This window comes from Camellia sinensis, chromosome 2, assembly GCF_055761805.1.
Source record: "Camellia sinensis isolate YWXY chromosome 2, ASM5576180v1, whole genome shotgun sequence".
NCBI classification, from domain to species: Eukaryota; Viridiplantae; Streptophyta; class Magnoliopsida; order Ericales; family Theaceae; genus Camellia; species Camellia sinensis.
Window position 1 is genome coordinate 198,441,945 of NC_138962.1, and position 21,665 is coordinate 198,463,609.

At 32.4% G+C, this 21,665-nt stretch overlaps 1 pseudogene across 1 annotated transcript; it reads right to left on the minus strand.

The window, feature by feature from the left end:
- Nucleotides 1–448: 448 nt before the first annotated feature.
- LOC145819782 (U-box domain-containing protein 44-like) lies at nucleotides 449–2,065 on the minus strand (annotated as a pseudogene). The gene is made up of 2 exons (XR_014360557.1): nucleotides 1,359–2,065; nucleotides 449–1,269 (listed from the first exon to the last, which is right to left on the minus strand). The product of XR_014360557.1 is annotated as a U-box domain-containing protein 44-like (transcript).
- Between the last annotated feature and the right edge of the window lie 19,600 nt (nucleotides 2,066–21,665).

The following is a 21,665-nucleotide window of genomic DNA, read 5'->3' on the forward strand; positions in this document are numbered from 1 at the left end:
ATCCTGAGGACGGTGAGTGGAGATAAATTCACTCTTCGGTTAAACTAGCCTATACCCGGGTCGAGGTGGCACGACCCCGGGGGGTCCATGAGACTCGGCAATATTTTGCGGCAGGACGTCCTCTGGGACTACCCCTGACCCTTTGGGATGATTGGGGATCATTGGTTAGGTGTGGCTAAGAAGAAGGGTTCGCCGAGGGATTGATCTCCTCTTCGGGGTTTTCTCATCCTCGGAGAAGTCACCTCCTCGGAGAAGTCACCTCCTCGGAGAGGTCACCTCCTCGGACAAGGTGGTTAGAGAGAATATCCCCCATGTGCCTTGCACATGGGCTCCATCCTACATCATGAGGTGCCTATAAATAGCACCCACCCATAGCTTTACAAAGGATGAATTTTGGAGATTTTTAACTCTTGGGAAAGAACTAATTTCCCTTCTTCATTATCAACCTTGAGAGCGAAAGTGGGAGATCCCTGGGAGAGCCTTGCCATTATTCTATTCTCTAGCCATTTTGCCTTCTTCTTCACCCAATCTCTTATCTCCATCATCTCCTTTGTTGTCGTGTTCCTAAGTTGAGATTATTGAAGAATCTAAGCCTCTCATCATATTCTAGAGAATTCGAAGTTGTTCTTCAAGGATCTTCGAAGATCTTCGAATTTTCTAACTCTTTTCTTGAACCCTCTCCTACAAAAACCTAATTAAACTTTTAACTCCTAAATAAACTAAACTCTTAATTGTTGCTTCCTTCATGATCTCCATTAACCCCCTTATTCATTCTACCTTGTCAGTTTTATAAAGTTGTACCACAGAACCTCTTGTCAACAGCGGACTTTCATTCCACATGGAAAATTTTTACGTCCATTCTAAATATCAAAGAATAAAACTTATGTTCTACCTTTTGCAAAAAAGGTACATATTTTGCAAGCAAATCAACACATAACTAATGATGATAGTGGAAATACCTTCAAGGAGTAGTGTCAAAAGAGGTTGCAATCTACGATTTTTAGCCATTTGTCTTACATTATTCTCATACTTAGCGAGATTGTCCAAAGTTCGATCAGCCTTCTCAACAGTCAACAGATTTTCTGATTTGCTGCTGGTCATTCGAACCAATATAAGAATTGCTCCATTAACAGAACCAATCTTTTCACACAAAGTTTCAGACTTGGAGACCTCAAACAGCAGAGAGACAGCCTCTTCCCTCTCTTTCGATTGCTCATGAGACCAGAACTTAACTATTGTTCGTACTGTGTCCCCTTCAGCCATTATCTCCTAAATAAAATTAAAATAAAAAAGTCCTAAATAAGAGGCATTAATTGCATCCATGCCCTGATTGTTGAATTATTTGAACAATGACCCACCTTATTATCAGAGTCTTCCTTTGCTACAATTCGAAGAGTTTCCAAAGCTTTGCAACGAACTCTACGACTGCTGCTCTTCAACATATCAACAATCGTAGGTATCAGCTCTGCGTTGCGAATAACATGTTTATTTGACTGGCTGTTATGGCAGAGGTACTAGACAAACTTTAAACTCTGCATAATTTCGTTCTCTGGACTGGTCAGATATAATGACTTTCGAGCCATATCAAGTTGAATGGCTTCATTCCTGGCATTCCATTCTTCAATGGTGTTCCGCAGAGCTATACTTGGGTTCATTTTTGTACTTCTTAATTCTTTTAGAGTCAATGGACAAAGCAGCATTTTTCTGCTCTCCTTGCATTCTTTGAACCACTTTTCAATGGCTTCTCGCTCAAAAGTTTGTCCATTTTCTAAGGTAACAGAATCGCGCATAATTTGTTTTGTTAAAGGGCATATAAATGCATCATATATAGGCTCTATGTTTAATCTCTCAAAATGATAGCTCTCATCTAACTGGCTACCAAGGTCAGAACTTCCAACATTGCTTCCAGCCATCAGATATTAAGTACCTGTCCAAAAAAAAAATCAAAACTACTAGACCACTGGGGATTATACATAGAAAGGTGAAAAATATTCAATTCCTGAAAGGAAAAAATAAAGCATTGGCTACAACGATATATGAATAAGGCCTACATAAATTTGTGATTTGAAGAAAATAATTTTAGGGGGAGAGGGGGGAAAAAAATAAAAAGATGGCTTGCATGGATATCAAAAAGTCTAGTAGCATTAATTGTTACAAGTCTTGACAATCATAGATGTTCCAAGGATGTCAAAAAGTCTAGTAACATTAACTGTTACAACAATTTTGGCAACAGTTGCATAAAAGGAATGCTTTCTCTAAGACCTTTATTATTTACCTTCTTTTTTTTTTATAGTTTAAAGCGTGGAAATAAACAGTTAAGGGATTATGTTCAAGAAATCAAAGCACATCAAACATAGATTTGGCAAGTTCAAAGAGAAATAGATAGCATTTTGATGTTACTCTTATTGATAGCATTTTAATGTTTAAGTCTGACTGAAACTATTAAGAATTATAATTGTACTCTATTCTTTTATCCATTTTCATATTGTTCTTGAAGTTTGTTACTTTCTGACAAGAATTTCATATACTTGCAATAGCAGTAGATCAGAAATCTAAGGCTTTGATGCACTTTCTACAGTATGTAAATGCTCCCTGTTGTGCTTATAGCCTCAATCGGATGCTCTCAGTGACGTTTTTAGAAACATGGAAGCCAGATTCTGTACTGGAGGAGAAACTTTTGAGAACGAATTTCAAAAGCAAGCATCCAAAATGTGTTTAATGTCACGTATTCAGTTAATTTTTGGGCACAAGATTCATACACCGGTAGATGCTTGGCTTGCTTGACAGAAACTAGAGTTCTCCGTTGTAGGAGACATTTCAATATGCAAGCCATACCCGAGGTAGGGATACCTAAGTTTCAGATGCCTATCCTCTATGAAGCACGGACACTGACACGGACACGGACACGGACACGGATACGGATACGGGACACGGCAATTTTCAAAAAATGGGGACACGGACACGGCAGGGGACACGACGATTTTTTTTTATTTTTATATATATATATATATATTTTTATGTGTTATGTAGATTCGTATTACATTCATTCTAAATCAAAATTAACAAACACTAATATAGTACCATTAATTCAATAAATATAAAGAGTTTAAATAAAAAAAATAGAATTTAAATACAGTTTTATGTATATACATATATATAAACATATAATTAAATAAAAAGTTCTTACATATATATATATATATATAAACATATAAACAAATAAAAATAAAAATAAAAATAAAAAAGAGTCTTACATATAATATATATCAAAAAAAAAAGAGGCTTATTAATATATATCAAAATAAAAAAAATAAAAAAAAAATATGTTACATATAACATATATAAAAATAAAAATAAAAAATATGTTACATATAACATATATAAACGTAAAAAAAATAAAAATAAAAATAAAAATAAAACTCAATCTCAATCTCAATCTCAATCTCATCTCATCTCAGTCGAGAGCAGAGAGAGAGAGAGAGAGAGAGAGAGAGAGAGAGAGAGAGAGAGAGAGAGAGAGAGAGAGAGTTCGGGGCTTACCTCGAAGACGACTGGATCGACTGAAGGAGAGACTGAGGGCTGCGATCGACGTACGTCGGAGGGCTTCGATCGACGTCAAAGAGCTGCGATCGATGTCAGAGGGCTGCGACTGAGAGACAGAGCTTCGATCAACTTCAGAGGGCTTCGACTGAGAGAGAGGGCTTCGACTGAGAGAGAGAAGGCAGGTTTGATTTTTCTCCTTTACTCAGTTTTCGATTAGGGCTTGTTTTTTTTTTTTTTACTTTATAAATATTATACTTTGACCCCAAATAAATATAAAAAATACAAAAACGACCCCGCCGTGTCCCATGGCGTGTCCAGAAATGGACACGCGTGTCCCATCCGTGTCCCTGCCGTGTCCCCTTCCAAAAAAATCATTAAATTAAAGGGACACGCCATCTGGCGTGTCCCGTACGTGTCCACGGCGTGTCCCCGTGTCCCCGGCGTGTCCGCGTGTCGGACACTGCTACGGCATCAATTTTGGAGTGTCCATGCTTCATAGCCTATCCTCCATTTTCCACTCTTTTAACTTACTGAAGAAAAAGTCATACCCAGTGCATAAGGCTTCTTGGGAACTGACTCTCTGGGAAGTCTCAAGTAGCTAAATTAATATACCAAATTGGAAATTGTGAAAAAACTCTATTCATTGAATCGTACACTCATTAGTTGAATTTCAATGAATCATACACTCATACACTCATATAAAGCAAATTGTGAATAAACTGTGAATACAATCATATAAAGCAAATTGTGAATAAACTCTATTCAACGAATCATACACTCATAGTCATACACTCATATAAAGCAAATAACATGAATGAGTCATTAACTTAACAAGTTTATATTCAAGCACCCATTTCTTCATAACCAGTCCGAAGAAATCATATATGGGACACTGCGTGTGTCAGTAGTTTTCGAAATTAGGGAAAACAACGAAACTAGTTTTGAAATTTAGGGAAATTAAAGATAGAAAAACAGAGAAATTGAGTGTGAGAGAGAGACAGAGGACCCATACTTGAAAAGAGAAAAATAGAGAAATAATCGAATAAGTGACGCCGGCAGTGCTGACGATTGCTCGGAGGAGAACGCGGGCGACATCAGTGGTAGCACTGAAGGAGGAGAACAGGTGAGGTCGGTGGCGGCGCCGAAGGAAGAGAACAAGCTGAATGAGGAGAATGGAGGGCTAAAGGAATGTGTGTTTTGCAGGAGACGGATGAGAGGAAAACTGAATCACCAAAAAAAAAAAAAAAAAGAGGAAGGAAGGGGGGAATTAGTAGGGTTCCGTTTTTTCATTTCTGCCAATATCTCAAATTCTATCTCTAAAATTGGCAATAAAATAATTTTTTCACCAAAAAATTTAAAATATCAAAATTATTAACGACGAAAATATGTTCTTTATCAAACAGTTTCAAAATATTTAAAATTATTTTTTTTAAAAAAAATATTTAAAATTATTGGTGAAAAAAACATATTCCTCACTAATAATATTATAATTGGTGACAACTTTTTTTCTCACCAAAAGTCTCAAAATTTTGGTGCCACCCAAAAAAATTAGAGAAAAAACTTTTAGTGATTAATTTAATTTTTTCTCACCTAAAAGAAGTATTTATTGTCTAAATAAATATCGTCACCTATTATTTTTATTTTTTTTATTATATGTGACAAAATTTTATAATTCGTCACGGATTATTCTTATTTAGTATCAAAATTTATTTTTTTCACCATCTTTCGTCACCATAGGTTACTTAGAAAGTTAATTAACTTGTGTTTTGTTTTGAAAGAGAGGAGATAGGAAAATGGATAAAAAAAAAAAAAAAAAGTTAGTAGTCTATTTTTTTTTTATTAACGCCCAATATGTCAAAATTTTCTTTTCAAAATTAGTGACAAAATAATTTCCTCACTAAAAAGTCTCAAAATATTAAAAATTATTAGTGACAAGAATATATTTCTCACCAAATGTTCTTCAAATATTTAAAATCAAGTTTCTAAAAAAATATATATATAAAATTATTAGTGACGAAAATATATTCCTCACCAATAATTTTATAATTGGTGACAAATTTTTTTCTCACCAAAAGTCTCAAAATTTTGGCACCACCAAACAAGAATTAGCGGTGGTTCAAAAAAAAAAAAAAAAAACAAGAATTAGTGGAAAAACCTTGAGTGACAAAACTTAATTTTTTCTCACCTAAGAGAAATATTTGTTGACGAAAATAAATTTCGTCACCTATTATTATTTTTATTTATTATATGTGATAAAATTTTATAATTAGTCATAGATTATTCTTATTTAGTGACGAAATTTATTTTCTTCATTACTTTTCGTCAACATAAGTTATTTTTGTTGTAGTCTCGATACCCTTGGCAATGAAAAAAAAAAAAAAAAACAAACAAGACACATACATCACTATCACTGTGGGACTTATCCTCATTAGAGCTCCTTTATTAGAATTCCTAATCATATTTCTTTTATCACCTCCAAAATCTTCCCATTTATTGCCATCTTTTCCTAAAGTCAGACTCAAAAACTCACATTTTTGTGTTTTGATTGGCAAGAATAGAATTTATATTAACTCAAAAAAAAAAAAAAAAAAAAAGTATATCGAGATAATAAGGATTAAAAGAAAAAACTTCATCGCCTCAAACTGTCCTATTCACCTACCTTCCACCATAAACAAAAAATTATTCAAAGAGGGTGTCAAAGAGATTTTAAATTGTACTAATTAAATTCTAGTGGAAATTAGGAAGTCACTTTCCAAGATAATTGTACATTTAGGTCTCATATGAAACCAATTTTATTTTAAGCATTTGAAAAAGAAGAAGAAAGAAGCTGCTTAAAAACTGATTCCAAACAAGGCCTATGACAGTATCTTCATTCTAGCCCAACTTTGGCATCTTTGGGCCACATGTGATCCAATTGCTACCTGATAACAGCCTAGGGCATATTTGGCTTTAAAAGTTTCTATATTTAGTATGTGAATATAGCTTTGGTTTACTTTTTTGCTGGGGATGAAATAGACTTTGCTAGTTCTTAAAATCTTCTCTTTCTCTCTCTCTCAAAATAGTTATATATATATATATATATATACAAGTCCCATGATTTTGGACCACTTGCTTTGTAACACTAAATTAAGCAGAACCTCCTAACATGAATGATGGTGGTGGTGTTATTCAAGTTGTAGTGCTAAAACCTGTCCTTTTTTAATAATTAGTGAATAGGATGTTGTACCTATTGATGTCTCATTCACTAATTCTTTGACAATTAAGGTTATGTTTGAATTTAGACTATAAAACAGAAGATATTTTAAGAAAAATAAACGATTTAATGATCTGATCAAATAATATTACTATGGTTTGAAAGAGAATAACAATATCTACATGAATACTACAATGAAGGTGTGTTGACTCACTTTGAGCAGAAAAAAAATAAAAAAAAATGTGAAAAAAAAATTCCTTTATATTACATTAAAATCTATAAAAGAAAAAAAAAATTCAAAAATTTGTTCTTATTATGTTTTTCTTTTTGCTAATAAATGTTTGATGCAATTTGTTTGAGTTACTAATATTTTATTTTATTTTATTTTATTTTAAGAATCTATACTAAACTGTTTGATATAGTTTCTATTTATATTTTACGAGACATGAAAATTTAAATAAACTTAAAAAATATTGATTATTTAAATAAAAAAAATATTTCTATTTCTATTTCTTATTATCAAATTTTAATTTATAATAAGATACTAAGGGCCTGTTTGGTAATTATTTCATTTTTAGTTTTCAGTTTATATTTATAAAAATTTTAAAAACTGTTATAAAAACTTGTTTGATAATTTTTTTGGTTTATAAATGGTTGTCTCAGTTTATAAATTTGAGAAAAAAAATGTAAATTCAAAAAATGAGTTTACGTTGATTTTTAAATAGAAATTTAAAATTTTGACTAACAAATTTTTTTTTTCAATTAATTTTTTTTCCCAATTATAATGTGTATGATCCCATTATCATAAATAATAAATAATAAATACAAATATTTTCGGCCTGAATAAATATATTTTTTAATTTATATTTTTAAAATTTTTCAAATATTTTGTTCAAACTAAACGCGCCTATAATTTATATTTTCTTAAAAATAAATAAAAATCAATTTATAAAATTTTTATAAACATAAATAAAAAACATACACGCTACGAAACGCGACCTAAACATTCCCATTTGTCTTTGGATGGGTACATGTTGATTTTTACACCTCTTTTTGTGCTTTAAAAGCCTAGGTGTGATGACAAAAGAAAAATGTTGGACCTAGCTACTAGCTAGCATTGAATATAAATATTCCATATAGAAAGATAAATCCTTAGGACATATATCTATATGTATTGTCACCATAGAAAATTGACATAATCGAGTGCGAACAACACCCACAAAAGGTTTTATTTATTTATTTTTAAAATTAATTTTAGAAATTATTTGCAAAAATTCAATTTTGAAATCACAATCAAACAAAGTGATAGTATACATTTGCGTCTTAAATTTGAGTAGAAATTTATAAACGAAATGAAATTTTTTTCACTACAAATTTAAAATTTAAATACAATCATATGAAGCCGTGTCAAATGATACCAAATTTGATATCCAAATGTCATCACCCTTATCATTACTCCAACAACAATTCGAGATGATAATTCTTCACAAAAGTTTAAAGTTTGTACAAGGTTATAAAACACAATTTTATCATAGTATTTATTGTTATTTAAACTGAATAATTGATGGATGGGATTGAATATTTTGTCAAACTATCACATTGAATGAAAAGTGTTGAAGTTGTGAAATAGAAAGCCCACAAAATTCGGCCCACATGAAACTTCTCAAGCTCGGTTCAAGTTGAAAAAATCTAGCTTTTATCAACCCAATATTGGGTTTGGGCCAAGACTAATTTGTTTGATGGTCATTGGCTACACAATTAGGAATAGATCTCCCATTAGCGCAGTAATTAGCTTGTATATGTAGAACATGTATTACATGTATCCGAAAAATTAGTTTGGGTAAAACTTGGGACAATCTATGTGGGCATCTTTCGAACTGTAGCGGTTTCAAAATTTTGTGTTATTAGGCCAGTTTGTTATGTGATTTTGAAAATTATAAGGCCTATTCAAAGATTATTGTTAGTCTTGATGGGAGTTAGAAAACTCACGTGTAAAATATATTTAAAAATATGTATAAAAAAAAGGATTTTATGTTCCTTTGTCGCTCCCTTTTTTATTTTATGTCAGCATTTTCTATCTTGTGGTAGTGTGTTTGTGTTAAAAAGGACTAAGAATTTTCCATCTTCAAAATTTTTAATTTTTCTGTCCTAATATACTCACAAATAGTAAATTAAATGGACTCTCTCAACTATTAGATAAAGGGAAAATTATTATTCAGTGGTAATCTTTAAAAATTATTATACATTAATAAAAGATTTTATAATTTCAATTATTAATATTTATAATATTTATCACTTTTTTAGTAATTTTTTTCACAGACAAGTTATTTCCCCTTAGATAAATGGCTTTTGATATCGAATGATTAAGAAGACAGCATTGAGACAAAAGAAAGAGAAAAAACTTGGGGATTGTGACTGTCCTTTCATTTGGAGGAAAGAAGATTTTTCATTTTAGATGTAGCCAAGATTCGCTGAAGCCCCATCTCTGCTCATTTGACCAGCCCAGCCCAAGTTCATAAAACCCTTCAAAAGTTATCTCGAGTGGGCCCATTTGACAGCCTACGACATATGGCCCATCAGGCTCAACTTTGTTGCCCCCCCCCCCCCCCCCACCAAAAAAAAAAAAACAAGAAGGAAGAAGAAAAGTACCAGCTTTGAAGATAATTGGATGTTATATAAACAAGTATTAAAATTAGTTGAGCTGATGGAGTAATTTGAAGAAAAATATAATTTAAATTCAGTGATTAGTACTAAAATATGAAAGTTCCTAGAAAAATTCAAGTCATTGCTTGAAATACAAAATCAAGTTAAAAGTAGATAATCAGTGATAGAAGTTAAAAATATCTATTTTTTAAAATTCAATGATTAATTTTTTCAATTTATTTAAATTATTTTCATTCGTAAGCAGTAAGTAAAAGCTGCATAAATACTCTGATACTGTTTTTAAAAATAAAAAATTATAAGCAACTCTATAAATTATACCAAACAGTCCCATTATGTAACTCTAACATTATTATCAATATAGTAAACATATCATTTTTTTTTTTTTTTTGAAAAATGTCCGATATGGTTAAGATTGAATACATCTAATGGTTATAAAAAAAAATTCAAATTAATTCAATAGTCATAGTCATATAATTTTATTGTTTTTATCTTAAAAATGAATAATGGTTTGTTATTAAATTTATACTTGTCACCAATGTTTTTTAAACAATCATAATTTCAAATCAATCTAAATTTTTTCATACATGATTTATACGCAAAATCTTATAAAATGAACATTTTAAATTTTTGAATAAAGAGAGAGACATTGGGATTTGGCCCAATAATTTAGTAATCACATCTTAGGGTGTGTAGTGAGGGAGAGGTAAGGGTTTTGAGCTGATGAAACAGCAACAAATAACTTTTTAAGTTGTAATTTAATTATATTAACATATTAATGCTACTTTTATAAAAATAAAAATAAAAATAAAAATCAAATAGGGACCTATGGGGGAAATTCTATTTCCACACACCATTTATTCTCTATCAACACACTTAATAAAAAAAAAATTATTACATTTTTATCCTGAAATGAAACTATCAAAATACTCCTTTCTCCTTCAACCAAACCCTAATCCTCAATTAAAACCTTAGTTACTACCCATCGACAACAATTAAAAATAAAGAAGATAAGCATGGCTGGAGTTGTACAACCAATTATTGTGAAACATTTTAGAAGTCTAAGAAAATATTATGGGATCTGTTTTATACTTTACGTAATATGTCTTTGTAATTCTATATATCGTCTGCCAAACACTGTTTTGGGTTATCACATGGAAGGATTGACAATTGATAAGCATAAAAAGGGAGCATGGGATGTGGTATTGATTATTGGCTATGTGAAGAAATCACATGGACATTTGTTAGTTCAGAAGAAGGAAAAACACCTTGTTTCTTGATAAAACAGTGTAGATATAACTTTTCTTTAGTGATCTATCGGCATGCTTAAGGTAAGTAGTGTTGGACCATTTTAATATCTTTTATTTATTTATTTATTTATTTATATTGTTCTTGAATCTTCTTTTATTTTATTTACGAATTTCATCTTGTTCATGTATTGAGATTCATTGCTTTGGTTTCCTTTTGCTTTGTTCATGAATTCATATCAATTAGAATTCATGAACTTGGTGGTGAGTTAATATTTGCTATACTCTCCCTTTTCTCTAGGTTCTTGGTCATTTGTATGTCTTAGTGGCCTATAAATTGTCCATCTCATCTACTATTTTCTACATTAACTCACCAATTATTTTTCTACACTTGAGAGATCACTAGCAAAGAAGGGTGTTTTTCTTGGTGGAGCTTTGGGTTCACCATTTTGTGCAGAGTTGGCCTGAACCATACAACAAGTGGTCAGGCTATTGTATCCTGTAGGGGACAAGTCATAATTTTGTGACTGCTGCACTGGTATTTGGGTTCTTCCTATCACAGTGGGCTTGATCTCCTTAAAGAAAACGAGATATCTGTGCCTTAGCCTGATCTATTTATATCTCATTTTCTTTGTATTATTTATCAATAAAATACATTTTTTTCTGGGATTTTCACCAATAACTCCCTTGAACTTGAAAGGTTTGTTGAGATCTCTAATTCCATCATTGATTTTTTCTGGTACTTGATCCATGATTGATCTCCTTAAAATTGTTGGTGAAAATACCAAAAAAAAATATATTTTATTAATAAATAATACAAAAAAAATGAGATACAAATAGATCAGGCTGAAGCACAGATATCTCGTTTTCTTTAAGGAGATCAAGTCCACTGCGGTAGGAAAAACCCAAATACTGGTGCAGCAGTCACAAAACTGTGACTTGTCCCTTCTAGGATACAAGAGCCCGACCACTTGTCGTATGGTTCAGGCCAACTCTGCACAAGATGGTGAACCCAAAGCTCCAGTAAGAAAAACACCATTCTTTGCTAGTAATCTCTCAACTATAGAAAAATAGTTGGTGAGTTGATGTAGAAAATAAGAGATGAGATGGATAATTTATAGGCTACTAAGACATACAAATGCCGAAGAACCTAGAGAAAAGGGAGAATGTACCAAACATTAATTCACCACCAAATTTATTAATTCTAATTAATCTTAATTCATGAACAAAACAAAAGGACACCAAAGCAATGAATCTCAATACATGAACAAGATGAGATTTATGAATAAAATAAAAGAAGATTTATAAATAAATAAATGATATTAAAATGGTCCAACAAGTAGAAAGAAACATGCAACTTAATTTAGTAAATTAGTGTTGGTGAGGTGGTTGCTGGTTAGGGTTAGAGTTTAGAAGATAAAGAAGATAAGGGTGTGCACACATTTTTTATTAAATGGATATATTTAGAATGTGGAGTATGTGAATTGAGATAATTACCTAAAAATCAAATTATTAAGTAAGTGGAGTAAGAAAAGATATGCACAGAGACAATATAGTATCTGGAAATAGAATTTTCCGACCTATGGTCAACCTCAGTCCCAACAACAGCACCTAGTCCAACAGTGGATGGGAGAAGAAAAAAAAAGAATCTTGCCATGAGCTTTCACGAGCTTCATTTATTTCATATTATACAATAGCTTAGCGCTGGTTTGGCATAAAGAGTTATAATTTTTTTTCCTTTTTGTTATAAAAAGATAAAATATATTAAAAAATTAATAAGATAAAATATTATATTTAAAGCATAATCATTTTATTTTTTCTCTTATAAATGTTAAAAAAGTCAAAAAGGTCATCTTAAACGAAATTTTTTAGTCTCAGATTAAAATAATCAAAAAGTCAACTTACATCCCAAACAAATCCTTAGGCCCCATTTGTTTTGGGTATAGAAGGAGAGGTGAGATTAGAATAGAGGTAAGACCCATTTAATGTTGTGTTTGTTTATAGATTTGAGGAATGGATAGAGATACAGGAGGGGATTAGGTTGGGCCTAGGAAGGGGGATTGGGATGGAGGAGGTGGAGTTAGAGGTTGTATTAGAAAAATAGTCCGTCGGATTAGAAATTTATTATTATTTTTTAATTTTTTACATGTTGGACATTTTTTTTTGAATATTAATATTTAATTTTTTGTATTTTTTTGTTAAGTAAAAATCATTGTTTTATTTGTTTTATTTTTTGGAAATTTTTTATTTTTTATTTTAATTTTTTACATGTTGGGCATTTTTTTTTTAACATTAATGTTTAATGTTTTTGTATTTTTGTATTTGTTTTTATTATTTTATATTTATTTTATATAAAAATAATTTAACAATCCCTACACTAATAACTATCATCAAAATAAATACAATTTTACTTAATCCTCTCAACATGAATCCCCTCACAATCAATTCCTTTCATTTTATCTCTGAAAATAAACAGACCTTAATGTGTCCCTAAATATTAAATTACACTGATGCACAATTTCACTAAGGAGTAGCCACTTAAAATTAAATATATTAAGTAAAAATTAATTAAATTTATTTGATAACCATGTTTAATATTATTTAAAGGTTTAAGTAACTTAAAATTTAATCTAATGTTGAGTTGGAACACTTTGTGTTATGAGATTTCATATTCAAATCTTATGGAACTTAATTTGATATTATTTGTGAATATTTTTTCACAACTAACAACTATCATCTAACCTCTACTTATATATATTGTATGATTTTTTTTATTATTTATTATTAAACTCAAGAATAAGTTATTTCAGTAATTTTTTGACTTTTCACAAAAAGATGTGCAGAAAAGTAGAGAGAACGTTGTGACAACTTATAGTAACTTTTTTATTTTTTAACTAAAATATATAATTGTTAAACGAGACCTATATATCACATATTTTTTAAAAACATTGAAAAAATTTAACAACTTAATTTTAATTTTTAATTTTACCAAATGACATCTTATCTACTAAGGGCTCGTTTGAAAATATGTTATTTTAATAATTTTTTAATTTTTTATAAAAATATATAAAAAAAATAAAAAATTAATATAATAATTTATGATAACTTTTTAACTAAAACAGGAAGTTGAGACCTAAATTTATGTTTGACTAGCTAAAACTTTGTCTAGAAAAGGGCCGTATAAGTCCGTTTTTCTTCCACTTTTTTCTCCATCTAATTTCTTTGACAGTGATAACCATGTGGAAGGTTTGATTATCCTTAATTGACTTAAATCACACTTTAATTATATGTCTACATACAGAGGCATATCAAAGGTTATTAGTCATCCCCCGTGAGAATTTTGGAACGCATCCAACGGTGGACAAACAATGGGCAAACATGCTCTCTATAACGTCGACCCCACCGAAACTTTTCCTCAAATAAAGACAAACCGTTGGATCACATTCAACTCAACGTCACCACCGTTAAAAAAATGGGGAAAATATTTTGGTGTCCCTACGAATTTACGGAAGAGTCGTGCGTACGTAATCCTAAATTCTCGGCAAATATCACGGTCTCTCGTGTCGGGGTTTATTCTTGAAAGCGACACGCACGTGGAATTATAGTTAATATAGTTTACGTTTAACCACGACCGTTGGATCATCAGAACAGACAAGTATTCAACGGTTTATAACCTCCATTAACGGCTATGTTAACGGATAGTTGAGAGAAACCTAACATTATACACTCACACCTTTGGGATGTTTTCCTTGGAAAAAAAAATGTAATCAGTAATATTACAAATTTAAAAATTTTCCAAAAAAACAAATGTGTGATTTATATTTATTTTATATATAAATTTCACAGTGACACTGAAGTCTGTGATTGTAAACTTATGAAAATAAGACATTTTTTGTTTTAATTTTCTGAATTCAATATTCTGAAAACTGAATTTTTTATTTTTTATTTTTAATGAATATTTTTAAAATTTTAAACATTTTTTTAAATTTTTTTAGATGCACCTTACTTAGATGTATCTAAAAAGTAAAATATTTGTGAAAAAAATATTTTTTAAAATTTATAAATATTAAAAAATATGAAAAATATACTGAATTTTTGTATTTTTTTAATATTTTTGGTATTTAGTAAATTTTTTAAAGATTTTTTTCACGAAAATTATACTTTTTAAGTGTATTTATGTGAGGTGTGTCTAAAAATTAAAAAAATTCAATAAAAAAAAGAAAAAAAAAAGAAAGTAGAATTATCTAAAAAAATGTTTTTAAAAAACTGGAAACAAACATGCTTACATTTTTAACATAATTTTAAATTTTATTGTTATTTTAATTCGCATAATGAATTAATCATTTTATATTAATATTTCGTTGCATTAGTTTGATTACTTTAATTCACATAATAAATACAATATTTTATTTTATTTTTTCTAAATTTCAAGAGAGCTATTAGAAATTGGACGCTCATATGGCATGACCCTTTGAAGCTGAACCTTTTGAACCTTATCCATATAAGTTTGAATTTGAATTCAAAACTTATTTGGATAACCATTCAGGATATCTATATCTATCATATCAATAGATATGGATAGATGGATAGATTAATATATATGTGGTTATATATCAGATTATATGGTTAATCTATGAGATACGTATATCAGATATACGTTATGTGGTTTTTACCTATAACCATTTTTCTCATACTCTCTCTCTGACTCTCTCCCATAAAACAACGATCAAGTTATTTTGCACTGTGACTTGTGTGGGTGATACTCATTTTGTAGTATCACTCCACTGCTGGGTTCGTTGATCAGATTTTGGAAGCACGTGATTTACCTACGAGGTTCTTTAGTACAAGGTATGATCCGAATTATTTTTATCCGTTGCGTTAATTTATTTACATTGGTATCAGAGCCTAATATGGGTATTTTCGTGCTTAGTTGTATGCGATAAAATATGTGTATAATTTTATAAAAATATACATACATATTATATGCATGAAAATTAATGGAGGAGGAAGATGAAGTGCACGGTTTTTTTGCACTTCAACTCTCATTGGTTGAGAATGTGATACACTTCATTTTTATGTTCATTAAATGTTATTTTTAATGCCATAAATGTTTTTGTTATGAAAAATGGAGTCCGGCAGTACAAAAATCGAACCAGAAAACACCCTGGAAGGTGGAGCGTGGGCCTCACGTGCCACCTGACGCCGTGAGAGGCTTCCATGCGCCTCCACGCACTCTCATGCGCTCTCACGCGCCTCCGTGCGCTCTCACGCGCATCCACGCCCTTCCACGCGCGCATCAGCGGCGCTGTCCACGCGCACGCCCTCCGCGCCACACACGCGAGCCACGTGCTGAACCGCGTGCCGAGCCGCGCCCTGGGCCGAGCTGAGCCGTGCGCCGAGCCGCTCGCGTTGAGCTGCGCTGTTTTTCCTCTGCCGGCTTGGCTGCTGAAGTTAAGGGTCTGTTTGTTTTGTTTTTAAATTCTGAATCGCGTTAAATGGTCATAATTAATTCGTTATAGCTTTTTTTTAAGCGTGGTTAGTATCGTTAAACTCAGAATTATATTTTCTATCTTTTGTAAAATTTTGAAAATTTTATGAAAATAAAAAGTATTTTTCTTGTGATTATAATTCATTATTTGTGCTTTAAAATTCTTATGGTATTGCAAAAATTATTTTCTGGGGTTGAATTTTTTATTATAGACTTCTGAAATGTTTTTACTATTTACTGGAATAATTTTTTCAGTTTATCAGATTCTGAAATTTTTTATTTCTAATTTAATGTGTGTTTATTAGTTATTTAGAATTTCAAAAAAATTCAGAAAAATTCCAGAAAATTTCAGAAGTGATACAGTTTCTGTTATGGCATAATTTGAATATTAAATACAACATATTATTTTTTTTAGGGTTTGTAATATGTTGTGATTAAAATAACATTATTAATTGTTTTTTATTTTAATTCTGTTATTAAATGTAACATAGCATGTATTGATTGTGAATCTACATTAAGATGCTATTGTATGGAATTTATCATGCTTTGACATGCCATAGTTAGTGGGAGGTTGTTCGGTTGAGAGAAATATTTGTAGATTTACTCCCGAAAACTAATATTTTGCGCATAAATTAAATTAAATTTTGGATAATTGTTACCTGTGGCGCAAGAGATGATTACGAGCATAGCGGATTTTCGATCTTGCGACTTATGTAATATTGTCACTATTTAATTTAGATTTTTGCGACAAAATTATATTATGCTAATCAAAATTAATCCCAATACGAATTTCTCTCTAAATTGACTTAACTTATGGAAGTTATTTGGTTGACCTAGACTTAGTAGAGATGTTCGAATGTGAACAATGTAACCCTATTCTTTAGATGAGCAAAAGTCTTGGAGACTTTAGGTCAAATCTTAATTGAGCCAAAGTAAGGAAACATGACTCAAAGTCACTGTGGTTTTGTTGCCTTGTTTGGCATAATAAAAACTAATGTGTGCGCTATGGTTAGCGGCACGCTACGTAGTTTTGGTTGGTGAGTTTTGGAGTTATGAAATTAGTAAGCCCTCAATAGATCTGTATATGATCTTGACTATTGAGCTGCGCGGATTGACTTTGTAATTTGACTTGTAAATAATGTTACATCATTAGATGAAGTAACATTCAAGAGTCATGTCATCCAAGAAATGCGAGCTTAAATAAATTAGTCATTAAGTGTAAGACGAGTAGCCAGTATGAGCAGTGGTTTACTCTCTACCCAATTATTAGGAGTGGCTGGAGCAAAATTTCATGCACTATAATAGTGTGCGTTGAAATATCACGTGAAGTTAAAAGATTAGCGCTTAGAAGCTGCACAATCTATTAACACTAAGTGAAAAGATTAGCGCTTAGTAGCTGCAAAATCTATTAACACTATGTGATAAGATTGGCGCTTAGTGACTGCAAAATCTATTAGCATTGCCAATTTGTCTAAGTCTGGACACTTACTATTTCCACACTTGAGTGTGAGACATGAGGAGGGGCTTCTTTGTATGATTCCTTAGCTAGGCTAACGTTTTTGAATAACGTTTACCACTAAGCGCAAACGTTGCAGCATAATAATGAAAAGGTCAAGGCCGACAAGGTTGTTATGACTCTAAGAATTGACGCATGACTCGTGAGAGCATTGTGTTGAATTAGACTCTTTAGCCTAATTCGCGCTTAAGTTACTTCAGGAGTTGTCATAATTGATAGCTTATTCTCTCCTTCTTGTGGATAGTAAAATTAATTGCAAGTAACTATGAAGCGAGAAATAGATATGGCAAGAGGAGTATCGTCATCTTTCAACTAGATGTAGTAAAGTGTATGGAGAATAAAATTGACTTGAAGGTGCAGGGGATTAGCACTTACTAGTTAAATTTGCGACTTAGGCGCACTTGATATCTCCATGACATCCTTTTATGATCTAGTGAATATGAATTAGTCGTGAGTCATTACCTAGTTGGGCCTAAACCTTTAAAACTTGTCTTCGAGAACTCACACATTAAGATGATTGGAATTAGTTTATGACATTGGTCATGAACCAGTGGCTTATTATACTTAATCACATTAATGAGATGATGACAAGATGGTTTGAGTAGGCCTTCTCGGGCCCACTCGCTTATGACATCCTGCTCTCATGTGAATGTGTAACTTTGTTCGCAATGGGTGCGCACAAGTAAGTAGGAAAGCCGTAGAAGGTCATTTGTTTTGGTGCATTTAGTCCACTATGATATTTGTGACTAGATATGTGTAAGGGAAGGATAGCTAAGCCTCAATCTCGATACATTTATAGATTACAATACGCATCTGAGTCAAGACTATTTGATCTCCCATAAGTCAAAATTTTTGAGATGATTTTTGACATTGCACATATGAGGTTGAGATCAATTAGATAATAGCTTTCGTGCCTTTAGTTTTGACCAAGGTGGCGAGTATCTATTTGAGTTATCTTAGAAAACTTTGTGAAGAGAGATAGATGCTTAGAAAATTGATTATTCCTAGTACTCAACAACACAATGGTGTAGTAGAGATAAGGAATTAAATATTGTTAATGTTAGGTGGATAATGGCGCAAAATGTTTCCCAATTGGAAATTGCACTAGTTTGTTGCCTATATCCCTAACTAAGTGCCCTCCATAACAGATTTTACACTCTATTTGAGTAATAGGTTAGCGGAGAGCCATCTATGGGCGATCTGTAACCGTTAAGCAGCTTATCTTTATTTTACTTCTCATAAGATTACGAAGTTAAGACCTAGGGTTCTGTAGCATTATTGTATGCTGTCTTGTAAACACAAAGGGTCGTGTGCGCGCATTATTGTATGCGGTCATGCAAACCCTCCGGGTCGTGTGCATATAGGTAAGCAACTTTGTGGTAGTGTAACTAAGTCACATAAAGTTTTATTAGTAAAGGTGACGTGAATAGAGTTTTTGGAACTCTATAAGATAGAGAATTCTAAGCATAGCGCTCTATGTAGCCTAGTTGAGAATGGAAAGAAATTTCCAATATCCTGGGGACAGTGGGAGCGATGTGCCTACTAATGGATTACTCCATTAGAGAAGAATACTCTACATTCTTAGTTGAATGGTAACGAATGTGAAAATTTTCCACGTCATCACTGGGTGATTGAGAGGGAAACATTCATGATTGCTCCGCAAGATGATAAAAAGCCTAGGATAATGTCTAAGGCTTTAGTCTCCTATTTTTAGAAAGTGGATCAATGTTGCGCAATTTAAGATAAAGTCTTTGAGGATTAACCATTTTTATAATTTGGTTGACTTTCCATTATGACGAAAAATTGTTATAAAGTTATGTGTAATTTGGATAGTCATTGTTGAGGCACAAGGCTCACTAGATACCGAAAAGTTGCACCATTGAGGAAAGTGTAGACCATGAGAAGACTTCCTCCTGCGGAGTGAGGTTATTTTGACTTAGGCGATGATTGACATAAGTTCGGAACATTGATTTGTGGACATTGTGACCCAACTTTCTCGTTAGAGAATTGGATAAGTAGATCCGTAGGGATTTACCTTCTGCTTTTATGGTGAAAAGTTAGGAGCGCAAAAAGGTTGTTAGTTCCAATAAATCTTTTACAGCCTAAAACAGTTATCCAAATAGTGGTTCTTAGATTTCGTCAAGCCATGATAGGCCAACGATGATCGATGAAGACCACTGAGGCATGATCAATGGTCCAGAAGAAGTTTTTCCTTACTTAGTCATTATAAGCCAAGAATTTATAAGGTTGTCGCCACCTAGGGTGGGCAGTCCTCTATTTTAGATATGATGGACATGGGTGATGTAATTTATATGCTCGGATGTACGATTCTTAGGGATTGTTTTAGGAAAATTCTCGGTTTGTCTTCGATGACTTACATAGAGAATATCCTAGAATGATTCTAGATGCAAATTACAAATCCATTGACTTACCTATCGGTAAAAGCCAGAGCCTTAGCTATTGAGTGAATCTTCGGATTGTCTTTGGGAGAAACAGATGACCTATATTCCTTGATCTTTTTTGTTGTGGGAGCCTGAAGTACGCTATGTGGGCGTATTTGGCATGATAAGTATTATCTTTGGTAAATGGTCAACTGAGTTATTTAGACATTGACCATGCTCATTAGATTGTGGATAAAATGCTTTACTAGTAGTATATTAATTTGCTTCTTGTAAGATTCAATGCGCTAGTTGGGCGCATCCAGAATGAACGCAAATTGGTCACTAAAATATCTTTAGAGAGGTAATTGCGCAAGAGGTAGTGATCTTGAACCACTTCATATGAGGCGCAAATGGTGGATTCTGTTGTATATGCTTATCGCAAGAGGTGCTGATAAGGGTTATGCTTGGAATTTAGAATTGCGCAAGCTGTGGTCAAAATTTTCTTAATCGAGCACTTATTTGTTATGAGATGATGGGATGTTGACACTATTATGGTTAGTGTCATAATGATTAGTAGATGATGATGTCAGCAGGCAAGATTAGCTCACTCACACGAGCAATCGCCCTTGGCGCTTGGGAGAGAGCAAGGATGAGACTAGTGGTTTATTTTTATTTGGAGCCAAGAGAGGCTTAAATAATCCACTATATATGTCGCCTTGGTTACAACCAAGATGAGGTCGTGTTAAGGATCAAACATGGATATTAGTACCCACTTTCCATGTTGTGCCTGTTATGATTAGCCAGATGCGAGATCTCATTTGGCGCCTAGAAGGCGAGCAAATAGAGAATTCGAGTTAGGCGCTAGAAAGCGACTAGACTTATATCTGTACGGTGTATCGAGGATGAAGTCACTCCTTTGGAAGAGTTACTCCACCGTAACATGTATTCATACTATATGTGCTTGGCAATTAAGTAATGAGGTGAGAGAATGGATCCCTGTTACCTCACCGTGTGAGTCTTACGTGTCATTATTGATATGACTTTCATTTATGTACCCTTTTGTGACTTTTGACTATGTCATAAGGTAAGGAGCTGATGTTCTGCTACTTTGGTATGTTGCCTGCGGTCATGTATGATTCGGCCTTAAGGGACATCACTGGGAAAGCGGTCAATCCTAAACTAAATGACATGAGGGCAAAGGGAAGATCATCTAGTATTACACCACTGTTATATATTCACTGCCGGCAACTCACATCGCTCTGTATGAGAGGCGGATTGAGTGTGAATATATTGCAAGAATTGAGAGGGTTAAACATGCTCTTTAAGGGATTAGAGATGTTTTTTAGACCGGTGTAATTAGATGGGTTTGGGGTATATGAGACACTATTTCTGTTCTTTTTGGGTTAATGCCTCTATGCTGGCTCATTTTGAGTTTCTAGTATAGAGCTCCCACATGCAGGTGTTCTCAGCAGTCGCACGGTGCATTGGCTAGTATGAGATTGTTCTTTTTGGAGGAGATTGAGATAAGAGATGTGGCAGTGTCATGCCAACTCATGTGCGAGTGGGAGATGTTAGAAATTGGGCGCCCATGTGGCATGACCCTTTGAACCTGAACCTTTTGAACCTTATCCATATA